Source organism: Pistacia vera, unplaced genomic scaffold (assembly GCF_008641045.1).
Source record: "Pistacia vera cultivar Batoury unplaced genomic scaffold, PisVer_v2 Contig520, whole genome shotgun sequence".
Lineage (NCBI taxonomy): Eukaryota > Viridiplantae > Streptophyta > Magnoliopsida > Sapindales > Anacardiaceae > Pistacia > Pistacia vera.
The window spans coordinates 647,843-675,746 of NW_022196358.1; the positions used below are offsets into that span (position 1 = coordinate 647,843).

The following is a 27,904-nucleotide window of genomic DNA, read 5'->3' on the forward strand; positions in this document are numbered from 1 at the left end:
ATTTAAATTATTTTTTTAAAAAAATAAATAGTAAAAATTAAGGATTGTCAAACTTAAAAACGAAAAACAATAACAATTAAAATAAACTAAAAAAAAGATTTAAATAATTTTTTTTTACAAAATAAATAATAAAAATTAGAAAATATCAAAATAAAAACTAAAAAATAAAAAACTAAAACTAAAAAAAAACTAAACTAAAAAAAGATATTATTATTTTCCTACAATTATTTTTAGTTTTTAATTTATTAAAGAATTAATGACATTAAGCCCCCTAACGTAAGATATAATTACCAAATTTCCCCTATGGTTTTCGAAATAACAGAAATTTCCCTCCCGTTAATGAATTGATAGTGAGTTGTTAAAATTTATAGTGTTATGAGTTAGTGAATATTGCCAAATTGCTCTTTTAGTGTTTATTTTAACACTTAAAACTTAACAGTAAGAGGATTTATGATATTTTAGAAACCTTTGGAGGACTTTATATTAAATCATATTTTAGGGGGATTAATGTTATTAACTCTTTCTTCAATTTTCTTCTAGTTTTAAATTAAGTTGTTGACTTATTTTTGTTTTTTGTTTTTCAATTTCCTTTTAAAGATTTGGTTTTGGTCTTCTTATAGTTTCTTAAGACTTTTAAAATTTAGATTTGAAGAACTAAATTCATGTCAAAAAAAAAAAAAAAATTAGGGTGTGTAAATTATTTTGTCATTTTTTGTTGAAGTTAATGACAAATAACCATTAGTTGTTCCCATTGTAAAAGTTAAAGACTTTATTGAAGGGTTTGTAACCTCTGTCTTCCTACAGTTAAAGTCTAAAAACTTTATATCTTAATTGATAATATCCATTTCAAAAGTATTTATAGTTTTAAAGAAGGTCTCTTGGCTAAGCCCAAAACGAAGAGGCTCTAAGTCACGAAATAATTAAAGGCAAAACCTGATTAATTCCAACTTTTTATTTGAAATTTGAAAAATATATCTATAGAGGGTGAAATTTGTCTTTTAAATTATATAAAGGAATATCACGAATAAAAAAAAAAATACTCATTGCAAAAAAATACGAACAATACACAAATAGAGAGAGTGAGATGAAGGACTGCAAAAGATGATGGGCAAAGTAATACTCTAGGAGAAAAGCACCGAACCATACTTTGAATCTACAACCGTTGTACGTCAGCAATTTGTCAAATTGTGCTTGTATCTCCATCACAAACAATGTATTGTCGTCTCTTATAAATATCATATTGTGGAATATTACGTATATAAATAATGCAGAATTTAATCACTTACCCCCAGCCATATTATTCAAGTGTTATAGAAAGTTAAACGTGGATTACAATAAACCAAGGTTTAGATGATTTGTGAGAGCATGTTTGAGAGATGTCTTCTAACCTATGCCTCCGGAATTTTGTGTTGTGTAATCTCACTTTGATGGAAAAGATGATATACTTATGATGGCTAGGCTAGGTACCAAGATAACTCCTATCAATTGCCTTTAACCTCCCGTCAAGGATTAATTTAGGCAATTAAATAACTCCTCCTTAAACCATCTTTAGCTGCATAATTGTGACATGTGGCCACATCAAGTCTTACATTTTTCCACTGTCGCAATTTGAAAATTACTGCATAAGTGATTAATCCGAATATGGCCATAATATGAGTTATAGCAAATATTACTTACATAAAACCTCAATACATGAATGATGACAGTCATATCCTTTAAATCTAACACTCTCATCCATCTATTATAATGCATGATATTTTATATAAGTATTTTATAAGTTCCTTAAATTTATGAACGAACTTCCTATAAGTCATTCGTGGTCCACTTTATTTTTTTGACATTTAACTTTATATGCACCAAAAAATATAATAGATAAACTGTATATGTCAAAAATATTTGAATAAGGTCATGGATACACACATAAAAGTTAAACTTATACATCAAATGAACTAACTAGCTCCATGCTATCCAAATGATCCTTAAATACTTTAATCGACAATCCTTTGGTCATAGGATCAGCGACCATTAATTATGTACCGATGTGTTAGATATCCACCTTTTGCTCTTTAATATGACCTATAACTGAAAGATATTTTATATCTATATGTTTGCTATGACTACTACTTTTGTTATTCTTTGAGAAGAAAACAGTAGCCGAGGTATCACAATAAATCTTTAATGGCCTTGCAATGGAGTCGATAACTTTTAAACCAGATATAAAGTTTCTCAACAATAAAGCTTGTGATGTAGCCTCATAACAGCAATGAATTCTGCTTCCATTATGGATGTTGCAATTATACTATGTTTAGTGCTAGACTTCTTAGAATCTTTACATCCACCAAAATTAGAGTTTGTATACCTAACCACCTCCAAATGATCAAAGTGTCTGTATGTAAGCATATAATCCTTGGTTCCTTGTAGATAATGCAAAACTTTCTTAACAGCTTTCCAATGTTGAAGGCCTTGGTTACTTTGATATCTACCCAACATTCCTATTACATATCCTATGTTAGGCTTGGTACAAACCTGAGCATATATGAGTTTCCCCACGGCTGAAGCATAAGGTATTTTATTCATTGTCTTAAACTCCAATGAGTTCTTTGGACATTATTACAAATTGAATTTATTTCCTTTAACAATAGGAGTGTTAGAGTAGGTGCACTAAAGCCAATGTTTTAGCTCTTGTAAACTTATTTCAAATAAATGAATAAAAAGGCATCGCTTATTTATGAGCATATGTACTATAACATCTATTTACTTGGCGTAATAAAATAGTATATGTCCTTAGAAAGGTGAAACCAGTGACAAGGGAATTAAGTGTTATAAATTTGAGTTGTGAGAACCCTATGAGCACAAATGGTGGCCCTTCTTAAATTGTCCATAGTCATAGTATAAATCTGACCAAGGATAGATTATACAGAGAGACTATAATCGCGTTGAATGACCCTATCGAAAGATAGTGACATATCTCACATGTCAAGGTTGTGGGCATCAACCTGGTGTAACACATAGGTGCTTGCTTGTGCAAGTACATTAGACTGACCCATCAAAGGATTCCACAAAAGATGGTAAACCTAGTGTCTGTGGAATATATCCTCTTACGGATAGTGATGTATGTGGTCCTTTGACTTGAGATCACTAGAGCCCCGTGTGTAAATATCGATGTGATTTGACACTAGCCTAACATCGTCTTTTTTAGGGATTACCAAAACGGTGGTGATTGGTTACATTGAGAAGTACACTATGGCTATGGTGGATCAACAAAGGATTCATCACTCCTGGTTGTAGAAGATCTTATCTCAGCAAGATATTTGGTTAAAGAACTACGACCTCAAATCTGTGGCCATGTCAAGGTAGTTTTTGAGGTAGACACTATTTTTGTACCTCAAACCTTGATGAGATAAAAGATAATGAAATGGATTGAGTTGCACGGTAACCATACCGTAGACAAGGTAAGCCTAAATCGCTAATTCTTTACTTATCAGGGAATCATGATGCCTTGCTAGAGGCCAATCTTGATTGGTGTACGAAAACACTAATTGCTTGATGCTTAATTATTTATCTGAACATTGCTAGCAAAGTGAAGAGCCTTCGGGTCACACATATAAAAGGTAGTTAAGTGAGAAATGGAAATGGAAGGACAATCTTGTCCTTGGGCCGAAATGGGTATTTCGATAATTTGGGAGTCTAGGGCCATTTTCGTCATTATGGGCGAAAAGGGCACTTTGGTAATTTTGCTAAGGGGTTAACGCCATTATCCAATTTATTGGGAGAATTTTTAGCAAAATTGGAATCATATTAATTTTAATTAATATGGAGAATATATATTTAATTTAATTAAATATATATTAAATATGATAAATATATATAAGCATATATGGATTAAATAAATAGTAATATTTATTTAATTAGGATTCATATTTGAGGGGAATATTTTTAAGAGATATTCTAATCTCTTATATCAAGGATTGCAATCCAATTCACATAGGAATTAAAAGGATTGTAATCCAATCCAAATAGGAATTAATTAGGATTTGCAATCCTTATTGGTTCCTTATTTGGGATTGCCTATATAAAGGGTCATTGGGTTTTGATTTGATAGAGCAATTCTCATAAAGTTAATTTTGCAAATTGAATAGCAAAATTAACTCTCCCATCCACTTCAAACCCTAGCCACCTTGTGAGTTTTTCTCACACTAATTTTCGCCACCTTCACTTAAGCCCTCCGATTGATCTAGTAGTCAATCCTAGGGTGATCCCGAGCCTTCCTTCGTGTGGATACTGATAGACTCGATCCTATGTTTGATCGATGGTGAAGTAACTGTGAACAGTACCCGTGAACAGTGCCCTCGTGAATAGTGTTGATGAATAGTACCTATGAATAGTGCCATGAACTGTTAGAGTAGGTGCCCTAGAGCCAATAAATTATTGTAGAATTGACTCTTTGTAATAATGTTCATTGATCAATAAAAGGCGTTTTATTCTATATATCGCGTAAATCATCATTGTATGTATTGATATATGTCCTTAGAATGGTAGAACTGTGACGAGGGTATCAAGTGTTTCAAATCTTGATAGTGAGAACCCTATAAGCACATATGGTGGCCATTCTAGAAACGTCCGTAGCCCCAATATTATTCTAAAGTAAGGACACAGAGAATACGGTAAGGCTATCATAGTGTTGAATGACCCTGTCGAAAGGCAGTGATTGATCTCACTTGTCAAGGTTGTTTGGTGACAACCTGGTACAACATATGGGTGCTTGCTATAGGCAAGTTCACTGAATTGACCCACTGGAGGATTCCATATGGATGGTAACCCCAGTGTCTATGGTACAAATCCTCTAACGAATGGTGGTGCATGTGATCCTTAGACTTGAGATTATCGGAGCATCTTATGCACCGATTGGTGTAGTTTGACACTAGCCTAATGCAGTTCTATTTAGAGCTGTCAATACGGTGGTGATTAGCTACATTAAGGAGTGTATCAAGACTATGGTGGATAGACAGAGGATTCATCACTATTGGGTACGGGAGAAGTTATCTCATGGTGCAGTTCAGTAAATGGCAATGACATTAAAACTGTGGCCATAGTAGGGTTGAGTTGTTGCTCTATCCAATTTATTATTCGGGTCATTGGTCCAATAACTGAATATATACATATCGAGAATAACCGAGTTTGACACTATTTCTATGCCTCGGTCTCGTCGAGGTAACGGATGATGAAAGGATCGGATTGTACGGTAACCATATCGTTGATAATTGAAACACTCCAGCCCCTTGAAACACTCTCACGCCAGTTTTTGCTTTTTGCAAAAATCAAATACACTTTGATTTCTTCTTGGTTCTTAAAGGCTAGAGAGGATCTAGCAAATCCCTCTCTAGTTCCTTGAGGTTATCTTTGTGTGGACTACATCGGTTCGATCCTACACTTAGGTCGGTAGCGAAATACGTTTAGAGACAAATTAGAGGAGCCTCCAAACAAGCGTATGATTTCTTAAACTCTAAACTAAAATCTGCAGATTCTTATTTAAAATATAAACTGTAAATTTGTACCCTGATCTTGGTTCTAAGGAATGATCCGTTGTTGTAAATGTTTTTTGTTTTTTCGCTACCATGTATGATCGTTTCCTAACATGAACAGTACTGAAAGTTCTAATCTAGAGAAGGAGCCGCCAACGGAAGGTATATCACCTAACCTTGTATGGTTGTTTTAATTTATGTTGATTAATTTAGTCGAAATCATGATCTTGGGTAAGGGAATTGTGCCATGGCAAGAATAATTTTTTTGTTATTCCGCGCTTGCCATGATACAGTTCCTACAAGTGGTATCAAAGCTTCGATTCGGCTATTAATTGCATGTATGTGATTGGGTGCTAAATTGGCATGTGTAGGTTTTAAATTTTAATTTTTAAACCTACTATTTTTGGATTTAATAGCGTTGACGAGTTTTTGAAGATTGGTGGGATTAAGGTTTACAAAACCCCCAAAATTTGGTTGCTTTTTTTCAAGGCTGCGCATTGCCATATGTAGCCACTGTCCATGGCTACATGTTGGCATGCGCAGCCCCTACTCTATGGCTGTGCACAACCATGCACAACCACTCAAACAGGGTTGGGCATGGGTCTTTACAGCCTCGGGGGAACTTACCCCTTCTGTTGTCTGCTTGTGTGTGTGACATCCCTCTTTCCTACTACGCATTGGCGCGCACGGCTTGTTGGAGTAGGTGCCCTAGAGCTAATCAATTATTGTGGAATTGACTCTTTGTAATAATGTTTATTAATCAATAAAAGGCAATTTTCTTCTATATCATGTAAATCATAATTGTGTGAATTGATATATATCCTTAGGATGGTAGAACTGTGACGAGGGTATCAAGATTTTCAAATCTTGATAGTGAGAACTTTATGATCACATATGGTGGCCATTCTAGAAATGTCCGTAGCCCTAGTATTATTCTGACAAAGGACGCAAATAATACGGTAAGACTATCATAGTGTTGAACGACCCTATCGAAAGATAGTGACTGATCTCACTCATCAAGGTTTTTTGTCGATAACCTGGTGCGACACATGGGTGCCTACTGTAGGCCAGTTCACTGGACATACCCACCAGAGGATTCCATATGGATGGTAACCCCAGTGTCTATGGAATAAATCCTTTAACGAATGGTGGTGCATATGATCCTCAGACTTGAGATCACCGGAGTACCTTATGCACCAATTGGTGTAGTTTGACACTAGCCCAACGTAGTTCTATTCAGAGCTATCAATACGGTAGTGATTGGCTGCATCAAGGAGTGTATCAAGACTATGGTGGATTGACAAAGGATTCATCACTCTCGGGTACGGGAGAAGTTATCTCATGACATAATTTAGTGAATAGCAATGACACGAAAGCTGTGGCCACAGTGGGATTGAGTTATTACTCAATCCAATTTATTATTTTGGTCATTGGTCTAGTAACTGAATACAAAGATAACTAAGGTTGATACTATTTCTGTACCTCAGCCTCGATGAGATAACAGTTGATAAAAGGATTTGATTGCATGGTAACCATATCGTTGATAGGTAGCTATTTTGCTGAATTTGAATCTATTAGGTGGCCATGGTGCCTTGCTAGGGGCCCATCTTGGTCTGTGAGTAGTGAGACGATTAATTGGTGTTAATTGCAATACTATTCACTCCCGGCATGATAAGGAGCCTACGGGTCACACACTCAAAATATAATTTAAGAATCATTTTTGTGAAAGGGGTATTTTCATCTTTTAGGACGAAAGGTTATTTTGGTAATCTCATAGTGCAATTAAATTTGCTAAGGTTGTTGCCTATATTTAATTTTAATATTAAAATTAAAATTAGTGGGATTATATTTAAATATATGTGCGCATATATTTAAATGGATTATTATGTTTAATTAAATGTTAATATATTTTTTATATATTAATTGATTTTAAATATAATAATAATTAATTAAATTTAAAATACCATTAATGGGGTGTTTGGTTGCAAGGGTGGATTAGGGTTAGAGCCCATAGCTATTCTTAAGTGGAATAGAGTTTTTAATTGTTTAAAATTAAAAACATACAACATTCATTCATTCAATAAAATAAAATCCTAGCCACCCTCTTCTCTCCCTCTCACGTTTTTGACATTGGTGGAGAGAAAATCTTTTTCTCTTCTTGGATTCTTGAAGCCATCAAGTGGATCTAGCAAATCCCTTAATGGTTTTACAGATTATCTTCGTGCGGACGACATGAGTGTGATTCTACTTTAAATCGAGAGCAAAATCAAATCAGAGACAAAGTGAAGGAGCCTCCAAACGTGCATAAGTATTCTGAATCCTTGTATGGGTTTTTTTTTTTTTTTTATTTCATACAGATTTTTGTTTACACTGTTTTCGTTATAACATGTAAAGACGTTATAATCTTTGCCCGGATTTTAGGTTTGGAGTAATGACAGATTCGGTTTTAAAATTATGATTTTTTCTTGTTTTTCCGCTGCACGAATCTGTTCATTTACTTATAGGGTTGTCCCTCTTGCTACACGTTGCCACGTGCAGTTGCTCCTGGTCGCACATTGTTGACCAGGCTACCCCAAGGAGCCCTTGGTCATGCCTTTATGCATTGTAACGCCCCACTTAAGGTACGTACTCAAGATTTGCTGTCTTGCTTAAATATTTAGTGGTTTGGTTTTAATTGAGTTTGGTTGTTGTCATGATATGTCGAATTGGTTAAGTGTTTGCCTTGGTTTTTGGTTGAGATTTGGTGAATTTTGGAAATCCAATCTTCGCCGGGGCGAAGGAGAGTCTTCGCCGCGGCGATGAGGTGCTGCACCCACGGGTAGGTTCTGCTGTGTTTTGCCAGGGCGACGGAATGTTCTTCACCGCGGCGAAGAGCTTAACAAAAAGTTTCTTGAGTTTTCTAGAGAATTCTTCATAAGGGTAAAATGACCTTTTTACCCCTAATTAGTAGGAAAAGTGGGGAGTAAAATGTAAGGAAATTAAGTAGAGAATGTGTTGGTAATAAGGGTGTATTTGCAAAGAATCAAAGGATATAGATGGAATTTCCAAGGAAGAGCAAGGGCAAAATGGGAAATGATGGATATTATATGAGCTAAAAAGGATTAAGTGTAGAGAAAATCTTTATTTCACCCATTTCCACCGCCATAACCATTCTCTAACTTCTCTCAATTTTCCATCCAATCTTCCAAGATTTCTAAGGACTTTTTGAGTACTTTTTGAGTAGATTTTTAATCTAAAGCATCCTAAGGTAAGGATTCTTGCTTTAGATGAAGTTTTACTATGTTTTGGTTAAAGTCTTATGTTGTTGTTGTTGTTTAAAGTTGTAGAGAGAAATCAAGCTACCAAAGGAAAGGAAAAGTGTTAGAGAAGCTATTCCTTCACAAGGTAAGTAAATCCAATCAAGTTGAGGTTCAAGAAAGTAAATGAGTAGAGATTTATTTTAATTATGTATATATGTTATACTTACTAAAAAATTGAGATGAAATGTGTGCTTAGTCATAGTTGTTAGACATACTTAAATTATGAGAAGTGTTTTTGATGTGTGATGAGAGAGTGAAATTGAGTTGAAGTTGGAGGAGTTGTGTATGAATATTTTTGGGAGTGTTTTTCCTTAGCAGGAATTATGATTGTATGAGGGAGATTTCCTCCCATTTTGGATGATTAAAGAGAAGAGTAGAGTTATAGATAAGTGGAGCTTTGGTATGCACATGAGTTATTTGATGAAAAGCCTAAGTGAAATCTGCCCTGTCACAGCCGCGACTTTCTAAGTGATTTTTGGGCATCTTACGGCTTGAACTGGGCTGAGACCAAAACACCAAAGAAAGAGACCAAAACCGTAGCAATCTGAGGTGTATAACGCAAGTTATGGCCTTTTTAGTGTGACCTGTGCAGAATGACGGTTTTGAGGAAATCTTGCATTTGGCATTTCATAAGTGCATTAGTGAGTATGAGCTTTCTTTACACATTTGTTTATACACTCAAGTAGTAGCTTGAGACATAGTAGAGAATTTGAGGATAAGCTACTTTAAGAGTTAAGAGAAAGAGAATAGAGTAGGTTGTGCGATGGGGAACCCGTGAGTAATGGATAGAGTATTCCCGCATGTACGCCGCATTGAGAGAGCGGCATGAGTATGAGATAGAGAAGTGGTGTAGCCCGTGAGAGTGCATGCGGATGAGGGCTATACCTGAGTACCCGAGAGAGAGATTATACACTCACATGGCCAAGGGTTCCGAATCCATGCATAACCGAGTCCGATCGGCTAGAAAGAGTAAAAGTCATGTAGAGTGGGAGCGAGTCCCGGCCGTGCCTCCGGTAAGATGAGGCTGTGACTACTAAAGAGAGTTAGTAGAAAAGAGTTATGAGAGAGAGAAAGTAGAGAGGGAAGTATAAATAGAGAGTAAATGAGAATCATGAGGAAAGAATTAAAGAGAGAGAGTTACGGGGATAGATGAGTAGAGGATTTACTTACTGAGCATTAGTTGTGCTCACCCCGTTGTTTTTCTATGTTTTTGCAGGATCTAGGTGAAGATACAATCGGATACAGTCGGATGGACATCGGCGGGCGAAGGGAAATGATTACACTGTCCACCTTGTTTTGATGCTTTTGTACATGATACAACTTTTTGTATAAAGAATGTATATGTTTAATAAATAAATAAATAAAAAAATTTGGGCCCAATCTTTTTATGCTATTTTATATGTATTTTATTATGAACATGTTTTATGAATATTTGAGTAGAACGCGGCTATTACATGCATGGTTGGCCCTTTCTCTTGGGGGTGTACGCCTCACAGTGCACTGCCCCTTGGCGCATGGCACTTGCCACGCGCGTAAGCGTGCGACACTTTTCCCTAACACTGAGCGCTTGCACACGCAGCAATGCCTTGCCTCGACAAGACAAGGCTAGGCACTAACGTGCCCAACAGCCCGGGACTTATAAGCCTCGCACTATGTGCTTGGGCCTAGTGGGAGTGACCCATTTTGGGCTACTAGGGTTTAATGGTTATTGCCATCAAAGAAGATAAACCCTCCGATCTTTCATGTGGGAATTAGAGGGTTGAAAAGGAATTATCCTGTTGCTGTAGGATAAGGGTATTTTAGGGAATAGAGAAAAATGTTGTGAACTTTTTCGCTTAGACATCAATAAAAGAATAAGTTGTCACTATTCTAGACTGTTTAGTCATTTTTTAAACTAGATAGGGTCTAAAAATAATTTTACAAAGTTTAGGGACTAATAAAAACTCTATAAAATTAAAGGGGGTAAAGTGAAATTTACTCAACAATTTGAATATGGTAGATTTGAATTTATGCATTATATGATTGGTGTCTATTATGCATGGTGTTTGGTACTTGGCCATATACCTTAGGTTATATTATTTTGGATTTGTTTATTTTAAATAGGTCTGCGTGTCTTGCCTTGCCTCCCATTCTTCAATGTAAATTCTCTTCTCATCTAAATCCCCTCGAATGTAACTCAAGGTTTCTTTGAATTTTTATGTAAAGTAGAATAGGCTTTGAAGATGAGCTGAAGGCATGACGAATCCTGAAGATGTTTTATTCTTCGTAATAGAATAGTAAACCTAGGGTGACCTATCAATTTCTTCTAAGCTCGAGGAAATTGGTGTTAGAATGGCCATGTACCAACACGAGTTTATAGAGTATCTTACTTCTAGAAGCATGCTAAGGTTTAACGCCAAACGATAAAGCATTAAATAAGATGGTGAGAACATTAAAGCATGAACCCCTCATAAAAGATATTAAGTCAAAAATAAATCGAGCCTTCCATCACATGAGATTAATCAAACTGTTAGAGTAGATGCCTTAGAGCCAATCAATTATTGTAGAATTGACTCTTTGTAATAATGTTCATTAATCAATAAAAGGCATTTTATTCTATATCGCGTAAATCATTATTATTGCAATATGTATTGATATATGTCCTTAGAATGGTAGAACCGTGACGAGGGTATCAAGTGTTTCAAATCTTGATAGTGAGAACCCTATGAGCACATATGGTGGCCATTCTAGAAACGTCCGTAGCCCCAGTATTATTCTGAAGTAAGGGCACAGATAATACGGTAAGGCTATCATAGTGTTGAACGACCCTGTCGAAAGGCAGTGACTGATCTCACTTGTCAAGGTTGTTTGGTGACAACCTGGTGCAACACATGGGTGCTTGTTGTAGGCGATTACACCACAGCAAGTTCACTGGACTGACCCACCAGAGGATTCCATATGGATGGTAACCCCAGTGTCTATGGAACAAATCCTCTAACGAATGGTGGTGCATGTGATCCTTAGACTTGAGATCACCGGAGCGCCTTGTGCACCGATTGGTGTAGTTTGACACTAGCCTAACGCAGTTCTTTTCAGAGCTGTCAATACGGTGGTGATTGGCTGCATCAAGGAGTGTATCAAGACTATGGTGGATTGACAGAGGATTTATCACTCCCGGGTACGGGAGAAAGTTATCTCACGGCGCAATTCAGTATATGGCAATGACACTAAAACTGTGGCCACAGTGGGATTGAGTTGTTGCTCTATCCAGTTTATAATACGGGTCATTGGTCCAGAAACTGAATAAATAATATCGAGAGTAACCGAAGGTTGACACTATTTCTATGCCTTCGTCTCGTCGAGATAACGTATGATGAAAGGATCGAATTGCACGGTAACCATATCGTTGACAGGTAGCTACTTTGCTGAATCCGAATCTATCGGGTGGCCATGATGCCTTGCTAGGGGCCAATCTTGGTCTGTGTATTAGTGAGACGATTAATTGGTGTTAATCGCAATACTATACACTGCCGATATGATGAGGAGCCTAAGGGTCACACACATAGAAGACAATTTAAGATGCAAGAAGAAAGAAGGGCGTTTTCGTCTTTTAAGGCGAAAGGGTATTTTGGTAATTTCACAGTGCAATTAAATTTGCTGAGGTCGTAGCCTTTATTTAATTTGTTAGAAAAATTAAATAAGTGAAATTACGTTTAAATGTGTGTTCGCACATATTTAAATATATTATCATTATTGTTAAATGTTAATATATATTTAAATATATATATTAATTGATTTTAATTGAGATAATGATGGAAATTAAAATAAATCAAATTGGGAGTGTTTGGCAACATGGGGCGTTTGGGTTGGAGCCCAAGCCTATTCCGTATGGGATTAGGGCAAATTGTTTTTAAGTATAAAAGGAAAAGTGTGTGATTTTTTAATTGAAGAGTTTTTCTTTGTAAAACCAATATACACACAGCAGCCCCAATCTTTGCCTCTCCCACGGCAGTAACACCATTGCCTAAAATCAATTCAATTGATTTTGTCTTCTTCTTAATCTTGAAGCCAAAGAGGATCTAGCAAATCCCTCTTTGGTTCTTTTAAGATTGTCTTCGTGTGGACTACGCAGGTTCGATCCTACACTTGGATCGGTAGCAAAACGTTCGTCGACAAATTTGGAGGAGCCTTCAACGTGCGTTTGTTTCTCTTAACTCATGTTGAATATTTATGCAGATTTTATTTAATATAAATTGTAAAATCATACCCTTGATCTTGGCTCATGTAAACGATCCTGTTATATTATATTTTTCGTTTCCGCTGCGTATACGGGACCGTTTACTAACACAAACTATCGTTTGTTGTGGTCTCACTTGCCCTCGTAAGAAGCCACGTCTACCATTGGGAGGTTAATCATCCTTGGAGCTTTTCCTTAATGATGATGGGTTATGACTTAACAAGTCGTACTTTGCTAGATTCACCTCTGCAAGTTGATAAGTACAACTAGAGGCATGGTAGAGTACTGCATATTTAAAATGCACGAGTGGGCATGCAGTGTCCAAACTCACCGATCTAAAAGTTACACTTGAGGCCAATCGTTGGTGCCATTGGATTGTGTAATTGGTTTGTCTGTTATACTTACATTGGAGTTTAATAAGTTGGTACTATTAAATGGTGTAAGCTAGAGCTTGTGGCCTATCTACTCATCCTACTTTGGTCTACTTGCCCTCGTGAGAGGTCAAATTAGGAATGATGGGATTTCAGCCCACTAGGAAGACCAACGAGCCTTCCCAAGTTTAATAGTGAGGGCTATTAATTTGAGTAAAAATAGTGGAGGCATATTAATTAATAAAAGGCCTTATTAATTAGTAAAAGATTATTAACTCTGTTGACAATTTGTACTTGTAGCAATTCATTTAATGGGTTGATGCCTACAACGATCAATCATCAAAAGGAAAAAAGTTGTATGGTAGTAAATCTACAGACATGTATTGATATCTTTGGATTATACTAGGAGTTTGTAAGAAAATTATACCATTGGGAAGGCTCTGCCTTAAGAGCAAGGTGATGCTAGGAACAACAAGATGGATAAGGGTACCAAAGTTGATCCTCATGTACCCAACATGATTGGGTATATCGAGAGATTTGAGACTTTGGGTTCTGGTTTGGACAATGACTTGGTAGTCGACTTAGTCCTTACCAGATTCTTAGTTCATATATAACATGAGCATGAATGAGAGATCCTTCTTTGAGCTTCTTTAAAGACTATAGAGTAAAAGGTTGAAGCTAGTAGTGATAGTAGCTGTTAACACTTATTGAGCGGTAGGCAAGAGTAAGGGTGAGGCTAACACCAAACCCAAGCTAAAATCCAAACATGAGGATACTCTTAAGCCTAGTTAGTAAAAACGCGTATTATACACGAATTATACGGATAGCCATATAATTCGCGTATAAAACACGCGTATCCGAATTTTATAAAATCTGTCGTATAATTCGCGTATAATAAAGTGTACCATATAATTCGTGTATAATTTGCGTATATGAAAAAAAAAAAAAACATAATCTCACACCCCCAAAACGACGTCGTTTTGGTGGGTTTATACAAAAAATTAAATCAGATCTGGTTCATTGGTTTAGTCGTTCTTCTTCAATTCTTCGATAGTTCAGCAGCAGTTCTTCTTCCTCAGTTCAGTTCTTCTTCTTCCTCAGTTCTTCTTCAGCTTTTCTTCCTCACATATTTCCACAAGCAATCAACTCTCACAATCAATCAACTCCCACAATCAACACACAACAATCAACTCCAGCAAATAATCAATTTCCACAACCTTCGTCTCTTTTGTATAGACATAAGTTTATACTTTATACAAAAGAGACGAAGGTTTAACTTTTAAGAAGGAAGTGAAGAGAAGGTGGAGAAAAGAAAGAGAAAGAAGAGAAGAAACTTACAGAAGAAAGAGAGGAGAAAGTTTTGAAAAGAACGAGAAAAGAGGGAGAAAATTTAATAAAATATATACTTTTAAGTTTTAACTTTTACATGGTACATTTGTAATTTTTGTAAACTGACTGCAGGGTGTATTTGTAATTTTTGTAAACAATTGGTTTTGTTATGATTGTGTTTGAGTCTAGAGACTATAATTTGAATATTAGTTATATTTATATATTGTGTATTTGTGTTATTGGTTAATTGAATACTTTGCATTTGAAATGTTATATTGATTTTAACCAGGTAGTCCATAAAAGTGTTAAAACTAAAATTGATATTGCCGTATTTTTCAAAACGTATTATTGACAATGCACCGTATTAAACCCGTATATACCCGTACCGTATTTTTCCCGTATCCGAATTTTATGGCCGAATTTTTATAAACGTATTTTTCACCGTTTGCCGTATTATACCCGTAAAATTCCCATACCCTTTTTTTGCCGTACTCGTATTTACTAACTAGGCTCTTAAGTCCGTGAGCAAAAATGGAAAGGTTGTTTGCTTCCATTGTGGCAAGCCTGGCCATTGGAAGAAACATTGCAAGGCCTTTTTAGCAAGTAAGCAAGAAGAAGAAGCCTGCATCTTCTTCTAAAGATATGTATATGATTGAAATCAATGTATCTCTTGTTACATCTTGGGTTATTAACACAGGATGTGGTTCTCATATTTGCACTTCTGTGCAAGGACTGTGACAGATAGACTACACGATCGAGGAAAGGCGGACCTATGAGTTAGGACTGGAGCACGTGTTGCTACATTAGTTGTAGGGGATTATTATTTAAGTTTGCCTTTGGGCCTTGAACTAGAACTTTTAGATTGTTTTTAGTACCTTCAATTTCAAAGAATAATATTTATGTGTTTGCTTTGGACAACGCTGGATATCAATTTATGATAACTAATGGATTGCTATCAATTAGTTTGAATGGTATTCAATATGGAATTGAAAGATTACACAAAGGTTTGTATGTTCTAGAATTTAATAATAATGGGATTTTCAATCTGGAAAATAAGTGAGCCAAGGTTAATGGCTTTAATCAAAGTTACCTATGGTATTGTAGGCTTGGTCTTGTGAACCAAACTCGTTTAGCAAAACTCCATAAGGACGGAGTTTTGGACCCATTTGACTTCAAGTCTTATGAGGTATGCAAGTCATGCCTAGTAGGCAAAATGACCAAGTCACCTTTTACTGGGCACAGTGAAAGGGCAAAGGAACTATTAGGCATCATCCATAGTGATGTATATGGACTGCTAACAATACAAGCTAGAGGTGGATATTCTTACTTCATCACATTTACTGATAACCTCAATAGATTTGGATATGTCTACTTAATAAGACATAAGTTTGAATCCTTTGACAAGTTTAAGGAATTCAAGAATAAAGAACAGAATCAACTAGGTAAGAATATCAAGATTCTTCAATCCGACACGGGAGAAGAATACTTGAGCTCAGAGTTTGATGCATACTTAAAGGAATGTGGGATTATATCTCAACTCACACCTCCTTATACACCTCAGCACAATGGAGTGTCTAAAAGGAGGAATCGAACCTTATTGGATATGGTTCGATCTATAATGAGTTTCACAGATTTACCCACATCGCTCTAGGGCTATGCCCTAGAGGCTATGACATATACACTGAATCATGTACCGTCGAAATCAGTGGATAAGACACCATATGAAATATGGAATGGGCAAAAATCCGTTTTGTCTCATCTAAGAATTTGGGGTTATGATGCTTATGTCAAGAAATTGACTTTGAACAAGCTTGCCTCAAAGTTGGAGAAATGTATCTTTGTGGGGTATCCTAAACAGACAAAAGGATACTATTTCTACAATCCAGCTAAGTAGAAAATTTCGTTGCTCGATCTGGAGTCTTCTTAGAGAAGGATTTCCTTATAAGAAAAGATGGTGTAAGAAAGGTAGAACTTGATGAAGTTCTAGAACCACAAGATGCATTAAAAGATGGATAAGATGATGTGCCATCAGAGATGGTTGAGCATCAAGAGGATATCGCTCCATAGAGAGTGGAACAAAGCGAACCTCCAACACAAGAGCCACGTAGGTCTGGGAGAAATATGTCGTGAGCCCAAGAGGATGGTTTTCTTATGACTCAAAATGGTGACGTATTAATCTATCTAGACGATGAACTCGGAACCTATAATGACACTTTGTCAAATCCAAATTCTACAAAATGTTTTGAAGCCATGAAACCTAAAATGGACTCCATGTACCAGAACCAAGTATGGGATTTGGTGGATTCACCTGAAAGTGTCAAACCCATAAGGTGTAAATGGGTCTTCAAGAAGAAGACTAACATGGATGGGAATGTTCAACCTATAAAGTATGGCTGCTAGCAAAATGTTTCAAACAAAAGCATAGGATTAATTACGATGAAACCTTATCTCCAGTAGCAATGCTAAAGTCCATTAGGATTATGCTAGCAATTATTACATACCATAACTATGAAATTTGGCAGATGGATGTCAAAACCACTTTCCTGAATGAAAATCTTGAAGAGCACGTCTACATGACGTAACTCGATGGTTTCATTCTTGATAGACAAGCAAGGAAGGTATGCAAGTTGAAGAGATCCATTTATGGACTCAAGCAAGTATCAAGGAGTTGGAACATTTGTTTTGATGACTCTGTAAAGGAATTTAGGTTTATACAAAACGAAGACGAGCATTGTGTATACAAGAAAATTAGTGGGAGCGCAGTGGCATTCCTAGTGTTGTATGTCAATGACATATTGATCATTAAGAATGATATACCGAACTTGCAAATGGTAAAGACTTGGTTATCCAAGTGCTTCTCCATGAAGGACTTAGGGGAAGCAACCTACCTCCTCGATATAAAGATCTATCGTAATAGATCTTATAGGTTGCTGGGCCTAAGTCAAAGTACATACGTACATTGAAAAAGTATTGAAAAGATTTAGTGTGGAAGATTCAAAGAAAGGTTATCTTCCAATGTCACATGGCATGTGTCTCTCTAAATTTATGTGTCCTAAAACACAGGAGGATAGAGATAGGATTGGAGGTATTCTTTATGCTTCGGCAGTAGGATCCATAATGTACGCCATGTTATATACTAGGATTAATGTCTCATATGCCTTGAGCATTTTGATAATCCTAGGATTATATTATTTTCTTTATGCTTTTTGTAGGATTTTGGATACTTCTTATTAAGTTTTGTGCCTAAATTATTTCTTAATATTGTATATTTTACATTTCAGGCCAAAAGGTGCAGTTGGAGCAAAACCGAGCAAAAATGAGTTTCTGGACCTAGAATCAAGTGAGATTCAGAGATCGGGAGAATTCTGATGTGTTGGAAGCACAGTTGGAGTTTGTTCCTATTGGGGATCACAAATATCAACAATTCAAGCGAAGAAGCAAGTAAAGGGCAATTCCGTAAATTCAGCAAAGATCAATAAGAGTTTGCTGTGGCAAGGTTCTCTCTTCACCGTGGCAAGTTAGCCTTTGGACTGATAGGTTAGTGAAATTCAAATCAATGCCACGGTGAGAATTTTTCTTGCCGTGGCGAAATCTGCAAATATTTGTTTTTGTAAAACGCTACGTTTTTCTTTTATTTGTATTAGTTCCTAGGGTTTTGGCAACCTATTTAAGAGAGACTTAGCTCATTTTGAGAGGCGGGGTCGACATTCTTAAGAAATGAGAAGGGGAGATTTGAGATTTGAAGAATTTGGCTCTCCAAATTAAGGAAGATTTTGTTTCTCTTTCAATTTTAGCATGTTGAACTCTTTATTTACAGATTATGTTATGTTTTTCTTTACTTTGAGTATGAACTGACTCACTTTTGGGTTAGGGTTTTGATGTATCTTGGATTACAATGGTTTAGTCTATAAATTGATGTTGTTTTTTAGTTCTATTGCTTGGATTATGCGTTTATTCTTGTACTTAATGCAATTGGATGTTGGGTTTTTGATTCATTTGAATGTTGAGCATGATGAGACTGAGAAGTGATTCATGTATTAGTTTCTTAGAGTAAATACTGTAGATTAAATGAACGCTAGAGGTAGGTTCAACGATCTATGAGATCTCTTTAGGATTCCACTTAATGGACTTTGAACTATTAATGTTCATATTGTTGGGTGCAGAAGCTTAATGGGCATAAGTAAGAGAATATACTTGAGAAGGTATATTCTATAGATTAGGGAATCCGATTTATAATCCTTGCATGTGAACTTGAAAGTAACATAAATTGTAGATTAAATTAGAGAATCCTAGTGAAATCAAAACCCTAACCTCTCTTGCCTTGAATTGATATTGTGTTAAATTGTTTACTTTTAATTTCAGTTGTTTAATTTTGTGCTTTAGATTTTATGTAACGCCTACATCAAGGTACGTAGTTTTATTTATGCCCTAATACTCTTAATTGAATTTGTTAAAGTTATCTTGAACAAGTGTGAAGAAAATTCCTTAAACCTTCATTAGGGGTAAAATGGTCTTTTTACTCATAATTAGTTGAAAAAGTGGGGAGTGAAAAGAAGTAGAATAACATAGAGAAGTTAATAAAAATGAGGGCATTATGGTAATTGACTAAGGGATATAGATAAAATTTTATAGAAAGTGTAAGGGTAAAATGGGAAACTATAAGTAATATTTTGTTATATTAAGAGTTCAAGAATGAAACCCTAGCCATTTTTCCCCTTCTATTCACGCCACTTTCCACCCAAGTTCTCTCAAATTTCTTCAATCATTTTTCAAAGGAAATTCATAGATCTTGGTTCACTTTTAGTGGAATTTCAATCCCAAACATCCTTAGGTAAGATCCTTGCACTCAGATATGAGAGTTAATTTTTAAAGTATTGAATTCTTATGATTTGTGTTCATAGGGTTTAAGAGAAAGGGAGTTGGATCAAGGAAAACTACTAACCCTAGTCATGATTGGAGTAATATTGTGTAGAGAACTTCTTTTATGCATGTATGTGCTTATATATGAAGAATTGTTGATGGAATGGATGTTGAATGATTGTTAGAATTTATCCATAAGAAGTTATGTTTGTGTACTTGATGTTTGATGAGAGTTTGGATGAATTATGGAAGAATTGGAGTAGAATTTATGGAGTGTGAATCCCGGACAGGTTTGACATTAATCTTGGTGTGTTTTATTCCGAATTTTGGTGGCTTAGAAGAGAGGTAGAAGTATAGCCAAATTAGAGTTGATGTGTGTGTTAGTAAACGGTCCCGTATACGCAGCGGAAACAAAAATAATATAACTTAGGGATCGTTTACATGAGCCAAGATCAAGGGTATAATTTTACAATTTTATCATAATAATAATCTGCAGAAATATTAAACATGAGTTAAGAGAAACAAACGCACGTTGAAGGCTCCTCCAAATTTGTCGACGAATGTTTTGCTACCGATCCAAGTGTAGGATCGAACCTGTGTAGTCCACACGAAGACAATCTCAAAAAGAACCAAAGAGGTATTTGCTAGATCCTCTTTGGCTTCAAGATTAAGAAGAAAAACAAAATCAATTGAATTGATTTTAGGCTAAAATTGTTACTGTCGTGGGAGTGTTTTTCCAAAAGGGGCTGCTGTACTTTTTCAAAGAAAAATCATGTCAAATTTAATTAACACATTTTTCTTTTTATAGTTAATTAAGTTGCCCTAATCCCATATGGAATAGGCTTGGGCTCCAACCCAAACGCCTCATGTTGCCAAACACTCCCAATTTGATTTATTTTATTTTCCATCATTATCTCAATTAAAATCAATTAATATATATTTAAATATATATTAACATTTAACAATAATGATAATATATTTAAATATGTGCGAACACACATTTAAACGTAATTTCACTTATTTAATTTTTCTAACAAATTAAATAAAGGCTACGACCTCAGCAAATTTAATTGCACTGTGAAATTACCAAAATACCCTTTCGCCTTAAAAGACGAAAACGCCCTTCTTTCTTCTTGCATCTTAAATTGTCTTCTATGTGTGTGACCCTTAGGCTCCTCATCATATCGGCAGTGTATAGTATTGCGATTAACACCAATTAATCGTCTCACTAATACACAGACCAAGATTGGCCCCTAGCAAGGCATCATGGCCACCCGATAGATTCGGATTCAGCAAAGTAGCTACCTGTCAACGATATGGTTACCGTGCAATTCGATCCTTTCATCATACGTTATCTCGACGAGACGAAGGCATAGAAATAGTGTCAACCTTCGGTTACTCTCGATATTATTTATTCAGTTTCTGGACCAATGACCCGTATTATAAACTGGATAGAGCAACAACTCAATCCCACTGTGGCCACAGTTTTAGTGTCATTGCCATATACTGAATTGCGCCGTGAGATAACTTTCTCCCGTACCCGGGAGTGATAAATCCTCTGTCAATCCACCATAGTCTTGATACACTCCTTGATGCAGCCAATCACCACCGTATTGACAGCTCTGAAAAGAACTGCGTTAGGCTAGTGTCAAACTACACCAATCGGTGCACAAGGCGCTCCGGTGATCTCAAGTCTAAGGATCACATGCACCACCATTCGTTAGAGGATTTGTTCCATAGACACTGGGGTTACCATCCATATGGAATCCTCTGGTGGGTCAGTCCAGTGAACTTGCTGTGGTGTAATCGCCTACAACAAACACCCATGTGTTGCACCAGGTTGTCACCAAACAACCTTGACAAGTGAGATCAGTCACTGCCTTTCGACAGGGTCGTTCAACACTATGATAGCCTTACCGTATTATCTGTGCCCTTACTTCAGAATAATACTGGGGCTACGGACGTTCCTAGAATGGCCACCATATGTGCTCATAGGGTTCTCACTATCAAGATTTGAAACACTTGATACCCTCGTCACGGTTCTACCATTCTAAGGACATATATCAATACATATTGCAATAACAATGATTTACGCGATATAGAATAAAATGCCTTTTATTGATTAATGAACATTATTACAAAGAGTCAATTCTACAATAATTGATTGGCTATAGGGCATCTACTCTAACAGTATGCATATAAATTGTTTGACAAAATGTCAAAGAGAAGTGAATGTATGAGTATGATTATTTGTTATCTTAAGATGAGTTTGTAGATGGTGGAGAATGACATGTTAACATTCCATATTGCATTCTTGCATCCAAACATGTGAATTTAGAAAAAATAATAAGCATGAGCCCATCTACATGCATACATACTCATAACAGCATTAAAGAGCAATAATGAATATTAAAGTTAAAGAACAAATCGAAAGAAATGAGAAATATTAAAAAAGTTTAAATCTGAATTTTTATTTAAAGAAATGTAAAAAGATAAAAGAAGAAAAGGTTATTGCGATGGGGAGCTCGTGAGTGACATAGCCCCGCATGCACGCCGCCTTTAGTGAGCGACCTTAGAATCAGAAAGAAGAATTGTACAGTCTGTTAGAAGTGCATGTGGATGAGGACTGTATCCATAATTAGAGAATACACTCACACGGCCAGGGTCCCAAATCCATGCCTCAACCGAGTCCGATCAGCAAGGAAAGAAAGAATAGAAAGAAAGAAAGAAAAGAAAGTATAGAAAGAAAAGAATAGAAAGAAAAAAAGGAAGCATAGAAAGAAATACAAAGAAAAGAAACATAAAACAGAATAAGAAAAATAGAAAAACAGAAAAGAAAATGCACATCCTATGCATTTGTGCATTAGCATCATACCTATGCATGATACCATGCCTACTATCATGAGTAATGAGAAATTAGAAATAGAGAAAGAACAGAGAAAGAGTAGAGAAAGAACAGAGAAAGAACAGAGAAGAATAGCGAAGTGTGATGTAAGGAAAGAAATTCAGAATATGAGCAACAGAGATAGAAGGGTAGCATAGCATGTTTACTTACTGAGCAATTAGTGCTCACCCGGTTGTTTTCAATGTTTTTGTAGGTAGTAGGTGAGATGCGGTCACTTGGAATGTCAAGAAGCGGAAGGGTTTGGCAACACTGTCGAGTTGTTGTTTTGTGACTGTATTATATTATGTAAAGATTTGTATATAAAGAAAAATTAGATACGGGCCCATTATTTTATACTCATCTACATGTATATTTTCTTATATATATCTAGTGAGTTTTACTATTATTTTATGAGTATACTAGCTAGAGAGAGAAAGTATTACATTTTAGCTTTACTTTCTCCCGCAAATCCAAACATTTTTTGTGTTCTTCAATTAGTTATAGAAATAGGAAAATCAGTACTTAGCACTCAATCCTCTTGGGAATGATACTCGATTCATCACTTTATTACTTTTTGCGACTAGTGCACTTGCTACATATGCATGTTTGTCAAATCACGCATCAAGTTTTTGGCGTCATTGCTGGGGATTGATTTTGTGCTAATATTGAAGTTTTCTAGTTTTCGCTAAATTGGAGTTTAATTTTTAGTTTTAATTGTTTCTAGCTTAATTTTTCTTTTTGATTGCTTATGATCTCATGCTTTTTTTCTTTCCTGTGTAGTTTATGCGAAAAGCAAGAAATCATCCAGTGGTTCCTATTGATCTAGAGATTGAAAGAACTGCGAGAAGACTCATGAGAGAGAGAATAGAACAAGAGGCGAGGTCATTGAGATGGTTGAAAATAGACTTTGAGGGAATTTTCACTTCCACAAGTTGATGAGTGTAGTCTGAGCATTACGGGACCGCCTGTTGAGGTGAATAATTTCGAGATAAAGCCAACTATAATCTAGATGATTCAGTAATCAGTACAGTTTGGGGGTGATCCAAAAGAAGATCCGAATATGCACATAGCCATTTTCCTAGAAATCTGTGACACATTCAAGCACAACGGGATGACAAATGATGCTACTAGATTGCGCCTGTTTCCATTCTCATTGAGAGATAAGGCAAAAGAATGGCTAATGTCATTGCCTGCTGGAACCATAGCAACATGGAATGATGTAGCACAAAAGTTCTTGCACAAGTACTTTCCACCAGCTCTTTCAACAAAAATGAGAAAACATTACCTCATTTATACAAGGCGACCATGAATCATTATATGAAGCATGAAAGAGATTCAAGGAAAAGTTGAGGAAGTGTCCACATCACTGTTTGCCTGTTTGGATGCAAGTCCAAACATTCTATTCGGGTTTGCTACCAAATGTTGGAACAATGGTAGACACAGCAGCTGGAGGAGCTTTATAGAACAAGACACCGGTGGAAGCCTAAGAGTTCCTTGATGTCTTAGCAAGTAACAACTACCAAAGACCGGATGCCAAAATAGTGCCAAAGAAGTCCATGGCTATTTATGAAGTTGATGCTTACACAACCATTTTAGCCCAACTTGCCGTACTTTAGAAACAAATAGACGGTATGCATGTTAATTCCATTCAAACACCTCAAGTAACATGTGATTTTTGTGTAGATAACCATGTGAGCATTGACTACCAAGTGAGGAACACCTTTACTTCACCCTCCTCATCTTCAAAAAAATTCAACTATTTGGCTAGGAATCAAAGACAACATAGCAATCCTTTCTCCAACACTTACAATCTTGGTTGGAGAAATCACCCAAACTTGTCCTGGGGCAATCAAAACAATCAGTTGAATCAAAGGATGGTGCCAAACCATCAATCAGGGGTGAACCATCAACCATGTGAGCAAAGAATGTTGAAATTGGAAGATATGTTCAGGAAGTTCATGTAAGAGACCACAAGTTTTATGAATGAGACGAGGAAAATTTCAGAAACCAAGGAGCGTCTATTCAAAACTTGGAGGTACAAATGGGTCAAATAGCCAAAAAGTTGAATGAGCGACCTCAAGGTTCCTTACCAAGTAACATAGTGACAAATCCACGTGAACAAGCAAATGCCATAACTTTAAGAAGTGGAACAATGTTGGAAGGGGTTGAATAAAAAGGGAAGGATGAGAACCTACTAGAGAAGAAGGAAGAATCTGAGGAAGAAGACGATGAAGTGTTCAAGAGAAGCCAACAAGTCCTAGAAAAGAAGAACCTAAGAAGGAAAAGATTCCGAAGCAAAAGAAGGAAAAATTTCCATTTCCTGAGATACCACCAGAGTTGGCACATCACACTCCTCCAATTCCTTTCCCTCAGAGGCTCAAAAAGCAAAATCAATATAAGAAGTTTATGAAATTCCTTAATGTATTTAAAAAACTGCAAATTAACATTCCTTTTACAGATGCCTTGCAGTAGATGTCAAGTTATGCTAAGTTTCTAAAAGAGATCCTTTCAAACAAAATGAAGTTGGAAGAGGAAGAAACGGTGATGCTTATAGAGGAGTGCAGTGCCATTTTGCAAAAGAACCACCAAAACTTAAAGATCCAGGGACTTTCACTATCCCTTATGTTATAGGAAATATTACATTTGATAAAGTTTTATGTGATTTGGGTGCTAGCATTAACCTAATGTCTTTTTCTGTTTTCAAGAAACTAGGGATTCGTGAGGTGAAGTCCACAACCATATCCTTGAAACTCGTAAATTGATCCATTAAGCATCCATGGGGCATTATTGAAGATGTACTAGTTAAAGTGGATAAATTTCTCTTCCCTACTGACTTTGTTGTGTTGGATATGGAAGAAGACAAGGAAATACCACTCATTTTGGGAAGACCATTCCTTGCCACAGGAAGGACTTTGATTGGTGTCCAAAAAGGAAAGTTAATGTAAACCCCACGTTGTTATTCCGATGCCCTAAGGTATGAAATTAACCTTTTCAAGTAATTTTCTTTTTTGAATGGAAGGGTGAAATAGTCAATTTACATGTATTTCGAGATGTGGCCATTATAAAGTGTAAAGGGTGATGTCATTGAAGAGAAATGAGGGTAGAATGGTCATAAAGTTGATTGATAAGGTTAAATGGCATAAACGGTAACCAAGGGTATAATGGTCTTTTCATACAAAACCATATGATTTAAGTGTCCATAAAAGTGCACCAAGGGTAAATTAGTCATTTACCTAATAGAATTGCTTAATGGTTAAGTGTTTTAAAGAAGTCAAATGGCATTAAATGAGTACTTATCTTTATGTTGTGGTAGAAATGACCAAAACGCCCTTATATGAAAAATTTATGCCAAATGACCTTTATATCTAACTTTTATTGACCAATCACATTAGAGTATCAATGGAATGAATATTTACAAGGTTTAAAGAGAGAGTAGTCGGCCTTGGAGACCCCAAATATATCATCTTCTTCTTCATCTCTCAAATCCACCATAAAAGCCACTAATCCAAGCTTTTATTCTCAAATTTTCTTAGGATTTCAAGTTGATTTTCAAAGGAGATCACCATCCACCCTTAAAGAACTTCAATTTCAGGGTTAAAGGTGAGTTTCAAAACCCTAGTTTTTCTGAATTTTTTAGTTAAAAGAGAAATTCATAAGTGGTTATGTGTGTAAGGTAGAAAGGTGAAACTTTGGAGCCAAGGAGGAGTACCTTTGTGCTTTGAATACTAAGGTAAGGAAAAAATCTCCCTTATGACTACAATTGATAACACCTAGGGTTTATGAAACTTACATTTATTTATGTTAATATGAGTGTGATGCTATGTTTTGGTTATGGATTGTTTAAATGGGTGTGTTGATTGGTGTATGTGTGCATATGGAGGATGATTATGCCAATTAAGAGATTTGTAGTTGGACGATGTTTTGGCACTTTTTGGTTCTGTAAAAAGGGAGGTTTTTATGGCCTTTTATACTTAGAATGATATGGCAAATGATATGAATGTGCAAATGAAGGTGACATGGTTAAAATGAATAGAATTCGGATTTGGTGTTTTGAGACTTATACTGTACATGCTTCACTGAATCAGTCATAACTGAAGTTATAGAAGTCCGATTGAGTTGATTCTTGAAGTGTTAAAAATTTGAGAAACAGACCTAAAACTTTTATGTTTTAGCCAAAAATAAATTCGAATTAGAAGATAATGGAAAATTGCTTGAAAGTAACGAACTGTATGGCATCCACCTTCTTAATGGAAATTCCCATTTGTTTCTAATTCTAATAAACCCCTGAATAATCTTACTACTGAAATTCTTTGTATTGTATGAGAAATTGAATGAATTAAGTTAAGAAGTTTAGTAGGAGAATATAGTATGATTGAGCATGGAATATGTTAGTCCATATGTTTGCATTCATAATGGTAATGCATATAGCTTATTTAGTTGTCTTATGAAAAATTTATGAAATGTTAAAGAATGAATTCCATGAGTCTCTTGAGGTATAAACCAAGATCAGAGGAATGGAATTCTTATGGAAACCATGAGTCCTTTGAGGTGACGACCAAGAACAAGGTAATGGTTTAAATGAATCCGATCGGATAACAAAGACTAATGAAACCATCAAGTATAAAGACAAAAGAAATAAGCATGCCATGTACATGAATATTTCATAAGTCATATATGTTCTATGTTATATTATGTATGATTATGTTATGACTTATGTTCATGAGAAAAGTCCAAAATGTATGATATGTTTTATGAACTTGTTATGTCAAAGAATGAAGGTCATGTTTTGTAGGTAGGTAAAGTCCTAAGTAATTTACTTGTATAATGAACCTTAATAGTTTATAAATGGCCATATTCCTTACTGAGCGATTAGCGCTCACCCCACGAAATGTTTTAAAATGTTTTGCAGGTACGGATTAAGGCATGAAGCTGGGAGAGGATTCCAAGGGACGCTATGAGCATGAGGGGATGCTTTAATGATGACTATTGAATGGTTTTGCTAATATTTAGTGTAGTAATTATGTTCATATTTCATAATGTAGTAATTATGTCCATGTTCCATAATGGAGTAAATATGTTGTATTAATAAAGGAAATCAAATTGCTAGTAAATTTTATAAAAGTGTGTATGTTCTAGTAAGTATTACTATGGATTTCATAATTTACTCCAAGAAAGGAAACTACATATTTTTTTTTTTTTATTATTATACAATGAACTTATTATAGTTAAGAAAAAAAAAAATTTAAAACATATATCTATATATATGTTTTAAACTACAAGTTTATTCTTTAAATAGGATTTTAAAATAAACTTCTTTCCTAGGCATGCGTTTTCTAGGTTCTCAATAGCCAAGGGATACTTAGGAAATACCCGACTAGGGAGGGGTTTTACAGTTAATCCTAAGGGTCAAAGATGAAACGGTT

At 35.7% G+C, this 27,904-nt stretch overlaps 1 non-coding gene across 1 annotated transcript; it reads right to left on the minus strand.

Annotated features, from left to right (window-relative positions):
• Window positions 1-23,748: 23,748 nt before the first annotated feature.
• On the minus strand, window positions 23,749-23,853 carry LOC116106722. Its single transcript, XR_004124351.1, has one exon. It is a non-coding gene; the product is annotated as a small nucleolar RNA R71 (small nucleolar RNA).
• Between the last annotated feature and the right edge of the window lie 4,051 nt (window positions 23,854-27,904).